This window comes from Pogoniulus pusillus, chromosome 4 (assembly GCF_015220805.1).
Source record: "Pogoniulus pusillus isolate bPogPus1 chromosome 4, bPogPus1.pri, whole genome shotgun sequence".
Lineage (NCBI taxonomy): Eukaryota > Metazoa > Chordata > Aves > Piciformes > Lybiidae > Pogoniulus > Pogoniulus pusillus.
In genome coordinates, this window is record NC_087267.1 from 418,791 (window position 1) to 424,994 (window position 6,204).

The window sequence follows — 6,204 nt, forward strand, 5'->3', positions numbered from 1 at the left end:
AGCAGGACAATACTGACACAGGTCACACAGGAACACATCCATCCTTCCTTTCATCTCCATCCTTTTTCTTTCCATCTGTCTCCTTTCAGCACCACTTCCCCTTTCCCACCATACCTACCCCTTTCCCAACCCCACTCAGCATTTCCCTCCTCTTTCCCCCAAACCCACAGCACCTGGGTTCTGTCGAGTCTCCTCCCACCCCAGCTGTAAGCACTTTACCCTCCCCGCCCACTCCCCTTTATAACTGGCCTCAGGAAGGACTGAAACCTCAAGGTTGCCCAACTGGGCAGAGGGATCCTCCTCCCATCAGCACTGGTGAGTCCTCATGGTGTGCACTGGGTGAGTGGTGGAGGGGATCAAAGGCCGGGGGGCCTGGTGGCCCCCCGGTTAAGCAAGGCTAGGCTTGATGGTCACTGTAACATCACCCATGGGTGCTGGTTGAGCCTCATTACTTAGGTTGAGCTCCTTTCTGTTTAGCTGCTGCTTTCTGCTCACTTCTGATGAGCTGAAGTACTTGGCTGCAGTGGAAGCTCATGAGGAAGCAGCAGTGTGTTGTTGTAGAGGGCTTTTGCAACCAAAACAACTCCTGATTAAAGCCCAGCCTGCAACCCAACCCGACCACAGCCATTAAACCATGTCCCAAAGTGCTGTTGCCACATCTTTCTTGAACACCTCCCTGGGAAGCCTGTTCCAGTGCCTGACCACTCTTGCAGCAAAGAAATTGCTCCTCACCTCCCACCTAAACCTCCCCTGGCACAATTTCAGGCCATTTCCTCTCATTCCAACACCTGATGCTAGGGAGAAGAGCCCAACCCCCACCTGACTCCAGCCTCCCTGTTCCTTGTGTCCAACCTAAGCTTCCCCTAGCACAATTTCAAGCAGTTTCCTCTCTTTGTATCACCTGATACCAAGGACAAGAAACCAACCTCCCTCTAGCTCCAACCTCCTTTCAGGGAGCTGTGGAGAGCAATGAGGTCTCCCTCCAGCCTTCTTTTCTCCAGATCTCTCAGCTGCTCCTCACCAGCCTTGTTCTCCAGACCCTTCACCAGCTTTTTGCCCTTCTCTGGTCCTGTTCCAGCACCTCAGTGTCCTTCTTATGCTGCAGTGCCCAAAACTGGAGAAAGTAATTTTGATGTGGCCTCATCAGTGCTGGGTACAGGAGGAGTTCTTCATGAGGGTTTATCCCTTCTTTTCCTGGCAGTTCCCCATAGAGGTTCAATATTCTTGCCCAATAGTTCTCATTGGAGGCTAATCTGTTGGAGAAAAGGCCATGGCCTTCCTGGTGGAAGGGACGGAGAGAAAGCCAAGCTTCCCAGAATGTTAATTAGCAGAGATTCATTTTCAGAGGCCTTACTGCAAATTCATGTTGCTCAGGGTGTGCCCCAATCACAGCACCAAACAGGTTCAGAGTCAGGGCTCCAATAAACAGAAAATCCCAAACTTTAACTGGAGGAGAAGTGTCCCAGTTCTCTAAAGTCCTCCTAACAGTAAACAATTTAAAATCCTGGGCTTTAGGTTTAACATAAAGACATGGAACTTTTAGAGCAACTCCAGAGGAGGCCACCAAGATGACTGAGGGCTGGAGCATCTTGCCTATGGGGACAGGCTGAGAGAGTTGGGGTTGTTCACTCTGGAGGATGGGTTCAGGTCCAGCATTTGAAGTGGGCTACAGGAAAGATGGAGAGATAGATAGCAGGTTGGACACGAGCCAGCAGTTTGCTCAGCTGGCCAAGAGAGACAATGGTATCCTGGCCAGATCAGGAAGAATGTGGCCAGTAGGACAAGGGAGATTATTCCTCCCCTGTGCTCAGCACTGCTCAGGCTACACCTTGAGTGCTGTGTCCAGTTCTGGGCTCCTCAATTCCAGAGAGGTGTTCAGATACTGGAATGTGTCCTGTGATTCTCTGTTCTTTTGTTACAGCAAGCTGCCAGAGGGAAGCACGCTAAAGATTGTTAGTAAGTAGGCTACACTTTCATTTGCAAATAAGACCTTCCCCCAGAGTCGTCAGAAGTTAGCAGCAGCAGCAGCTGTTGTTCACTACAATCGAATCGCTGATGACAAACACATGCCATATGATTTCTGTAGCCACGAGCTGATTCTGTACTTGCCAGGCCTGGAGTTGTAACTCCTGCATAGAGATGCAAAAGGAAATTGCTCGTTTTAATTCCCCTTTAACAGTGCATGAGAGACACTCGTTTTACTGCTCACTGCATCTTGCAATACTCAGGTTGTGAGAGAGGGTTCCTGCTTTGTTTGGGCTCAAGATAGTTTTGGCTGGAGCTGGACATTCAGACTACCTATGTGAAGTGCATCCTGTCTTTGGTGCCAGCTAGATCCATTCTGGAGATGGAGCTTCATGACAAAGGTGAGTGTGCAAAAATTACCCTTTAGTAAAAGTGCTCATTTCACACTGAGAGCAGAGCTGGTCTCATGCACAGATCTACTCCTCCTGTGTAGTTAAGTGGTACCTAACTTTCTCTCTCTGATAACAAGCATACTAACAGTCCAGAGGAGAAACACTTGATTCAATTCTTTACTAGAGTTGTTTATGCTTAAGACTTCTCACATAATCAATTAAGATGAAAGGTAATGCCTGAACATTTTTTCTGACCTGGGAATCGATTTTCTTTCTGCTAACAGGCTTGTGGCTCAGGGCTAGCTCTGGCACTGACACTTCATGTCCTCACTTCTGTCTGCAGCTCGGAGGACATCAAATAGACCATTTTCAATAGGAAGAGAGCTGAGATGGAGCACTACTGTCCCCCTGCCAAAGTGTGCAACTTCTCAGTGTTGTGTAATGTGGGCAGAACTTGATTTAAATGAGTTAAATAGTCAGGATTTTCCCTGATCCCACTTGTCCAAGATTACCCAGATTTTATTTTTTTTAATGGCCTGTCTTATGCTTCATCTTTGAATGTTTAATTTACTCTTTAGCATCACCAAGAAATTTTATCATACTGTTATATTTAGTGTATTATGAACTGCTGGCTCATGTTCAGCCTACTATCTGGGGGTGCTGGTAGAGAGGAGCTGAAGATGAGCCAGCAGTGTGCTCAGGTGAGCAGCAGAGCCAATGGTATCCTGGCCTGGATCAGGAACAGTGTGGCCAGGAGGACAAGGGAGGTTCTTCTCCCCTGTGCTCAGCACTGCTCAGGCCACACCTGGAGTGCTCTGCCCAGTTCTGGGCTCCTCAGTTCAAGAGAGATGTTGAGGTGCTGGAAGGTGTCCAGAGAAGGGCGACAAAGCTGGGGAGGGGCCTGGAGCACAGCCCTGTGAAGAGAGGCTGAGGGAGCTGGGGGTGTGCAGCCTGCAGAAGAGGAGGCTCAGGGCAGAGCTCATTGCTGTCTGCAGCTACCTGCAGGGAGGCTGTAGCCAGGTGGGGTTGGGATCTTGTGCCAAGCAACCAGCACCAGAAGAAGGGGACACAGTCTCAAATTGCACCAAGGCAGGTCTGGGCTGGATGTTAGGAGGAAGTTGTTGGCAGAGAGAGTGATTGGAATGGGCTGCCCAGGGAGGTGGTGGAGTTGCTGTGCCTGCAGGTGTTGAAGCCAAGCCTGGCTGAGGCACTTAGTGCCATGGTCTGGTTGATTGGCCAGGGCTGGGTGCTAGGTTGGAGTGGATGAGCTTGGAGGTCTCTTCCAACCTGGTTGAGTCTATGGTTCCATGATTCTATGAAACCAATCTTGCTCACTTGATAGCTATTTTTTCCCCAGAGTGCTCCTGGCTTTGTCAGGATTAGCCAGTTGACTGAGGGGCAGTCCATTGCTAAAACACTACATTTTGGAGGTATTCCCTATTTGAAATTGCCCAACGACTATGTTTCATCAGGAAGTCTGTGTTCTACTACTGTGAAGTGCCAAGATTTGCTAATCATTATTCTGTTCCATTTCATTAGAGTTAATTGATTTCAAACAGCCGAAAAGATTATTTACTTCTACTGTTGTTTCAGAAGCCTCTGACAGCAGAGTCAAAACTGTGATTTTGGCCACATAGATTTTGTTCTATCTTTGTGCTTAGCTTGTTTTTTGAGCTCCGAGGATTAACAGTTTGATTACATGTTTGAATGTCCTCACCTTGGTTTTAAATTTATAGGCAATGTTGGAGGAACCACATTTCTGATACAGCTGCAGGCTGTGCTGCCATCCAGAGAGACCTGGGCAGACTGAGAGCTGGGCACAGAGGAACCAGAGGAGGTTCAACAAGGACAAGTGCAGAGTCCTGCACCTGGGGAGGGATAACAAATTGCAGCAGTACAGGCTGGGAGGTGACTGCTGGAGAGCAGCCCTGGGGAGAGGGCCCTGGGGGTGCTGGTGGAAAACATCCATGGCACAGCAATGTGCCCTTGTGGCCAAGAAAGCCAATGGGATCCTGGGGTGTGTTAGGAGGAGTGTGTCCAGCAGATCAAGGGAGGTTCTCCTGCCCCTCTGCTCTGCCCTGCTGAGACCTCATCTTGAATACTGTGTTCAGTTTTGGGCTCCCCAGTTGAAGAGGGACAGGGGTCTGTCAGAGTGTGTCCAAGGAAGGGCTGTGAGGATGATGAGGGGACTGCAGGGCATGGCTGATGAGGAGAGGCTGAGGGACCTGGGGCTGTTTAGTCTGGAGAAGAGAAGACTGAGAGGGGATTTAATCAATGTCTATAAATATCTGAGTGTTGGGGATCAGAAGCAGGGGGACAGGCTGTGCTCACTGCTCCCTGGGATAGGACAAGCAGCAATGGGTGTAAGCTGCAACACAGGAAGTTGCACCTCAACACAAGGGGGAACTTCTTTCCTGTAAGAGTCCCAGAGCACTGGCACAGGCTGCCCAGAGAGGCTGTGGAGCCTCTTTCTCCGGAGATTTTCAAGGCCTGCCTGGGTGTGTTCCTCTGTGTTAGATAGTGCTGTCCTGCTTAGGCAGGAGGTTGGACTCGCTCTCTTTGGGTCCATTCCAGCCCCTAACATCCTGTGAGCTGTGATTTCTGCAGAAGAAGTTAACTTACCTAAATAAAGATTATCAAATGCTGACAGAAGTAGAAAGGGGAGGAAAGAGAGAGGAGAAAAACAAACAAAACAACCCACAACACCCTAATGAGCGAGCCCATAAACCAAACAAAAACTGTCCACACTTGTCGACAGTACCTGCAGTTGGGTACAAAACCAGCTTCAGCAACTGTCATACACTGGTGAGTTTAACAACTCAACTTTACTCAGTTTAACAACTGCTTTCTTGTCTCTATAGTTCTGGCTAAGGAAGCATATTTGTATATGTAAGTGGCAGTTTTCTTGGTGTGCTGATTTGAGGCCAGTTGGAATATTTTAATGAGAGAAATTAGATTATGGGCTGTGAAAAGAAAATAATCTTGACAGCTTCCCAGAGTGATTGGCATTGGAATGGGCTGCCCAGGCAGGTGGTGGAGTCACCATCCCTGGAGGTGTTGAAGCCAAGCCTGGATGAGGCACTTAGTGCCATGGTCTGGTTGATTGGCCAGGGCTGGGTGCTAGGTTGGACCGGATGAGCTTGGAAGTCTCTTCCAAACGGCTTCATTCTACGATTCTACTTCACTCACAGGCTTGCTGAGCTGTGTTTTCATACACAAACATAGATAAGACACTCTGTCAGAGTCTCCGTTTCTCTTCTAGCTGTATCTGTCTTACCCAACTAATCATTCTGCTTCTATACCTCCTGCCGATCCTTCCAACTCACCTTGCATGTAAGGCAGATTCTGCGGTAAGAGAGTATGGTGGAAAGAAGGTGTTAGGGTGGCAGGGAGCCACTTCTCCTGGGGACCCTGATTTCTGGGAGGGCTGCTGTGTTTCTGTATTACCTTTAACTTGTATATAACAAAATATTTGTAATATATTGTAACTATCTGCTTGTATCTTGTGCTAAGCTGTGAATAAAAAGCTTCATTCCTTAATGTCCAGCTGGCTGAGTCTGGTCTGGGTGATTTCATTCTGTGCAGGCGGCGGGTCACTCCCAAACCGTCACTCTTGGGCATCACTGAATCTCATGCTGTGCTGATCAGTAAGATGAAAAGCATGATCTAAATAGGTCTGTTAAAGAAGAACTGCATCAACCAGTGCCCCTTAGCTTGGTTTAGTTTTCTGAAAACTCTGGGCTCTGGATGAGGTTTGCCTTCTCTTTTAGTGACATGAGACTTACATGATGGCTGGGAAAGAACAACACCAGGGATCGCTATAGGTTGGGAGATGGCCTGTTGGAAA

The 6,204-nt window shown here is 48.5% G+C and overlaps 1 long non-coding RNA gene across 1 annotated transcript; it reads left to right on the forward strand.

Moving 5' to 3' along the window:
- The first annotated feature begins 278 nt into the window (after window positions 1-278).
- Window positions 279-2,863, forward strand: LOC135175047 (uncharacterized). The gene is made up of 3 exons (XR_010302186.1): window positions 279-315; window positions 2,229-2,366; window positions 2,642-2,863. It is a non-coding gene; the product is annotated as an uncharacterized LOC135175047 (long non-coding RNA).
- Window positions 2,864-6,204: the final 3,341 nt, after the last annotated feature.